This window comes from Sinocyclocheilus rhinocerous, unplaced genomic scaffold (genome assembly GCF_001515625.1).
Source record: "Sinocyclocheilus rhinocerous isolate Xijiao unplaced genomic scaffold, SAMN03320098_v1.1 scaffold1676, whole genome shotgun sequence".
NCBI classification, from domain to species: Eukaryota; Metazoa; Chordata; class Actinopteri; order Cypriniformes; family Cyprinidae; genus Sinocyclocheilus; species Sinocyclocheilus rhinocerous.
This window is the reverse complement of record NW_015644618.1, coordinates 379,088-379,591: the sequence shown is the minus strand read 5'-3', so window position 1 is coordinate 379,591 and position 504 is coordinate 379,088. Positions and strand designations below refer to the sequence as shown.

The 504-nt window shown below is 32.3% G+C and overlaps 1 protein-coding gene across 5 annotated transcripts in view; it reads right to left on the bottom strand.

Annotated features, from left to right (window-relative positions):
• Positions 1 to 504, bottom strand: part of znf281b (zinc finger protein 281b) — an 11,730-nt gene that overhangs the window by 7,287 nt on the left and 3,939 nt on the right. The gene's annotated exons all lie outside the window — the stretch shown is intronic.

Sequence of the window (504 nt, the reverse complement as noted above, 5' to 3'; positions counted from 1 at the left end):
ATTGATGTGCATTAGATGATGAATTGAATAGTCACCTCTACTATTGTAGGTTATGTTTTAGCCATCAGAAAAGAATTAATGAGGAATTATGAGAGGTTATGCTATTACACATACATTTCTAACATGTAAAGTATTGAAGCCAAATACTTACATTTCACCAAGCTGTTTAGCTGTAGTACAGTATTCATAGGCTTAACCCTTTAGGCGCCAGGGTTTTTTTGGAAAAATGCTGGATTTTGACATCAAGATTTCAAAAGCTTGTGGCTTGAAAGGGCTTAAAGATAGAGATCTAATGTAAATTTGAAAAATGTTGGGCATGACCGAAAGTTTATGTGGGGTGTAAATATACTCATCTAATTTGCATATTATGACGTCATCAGAGGCGGCCATCTTGAATTTCATAATATTCAGGAAATAGTAGATATTGAATTGATGTTTGAACTTATTTGGGTGTTTTTTTTTTTTTATTCCAAATGATCAGAAAAGAGAAAACCAACAATAAAA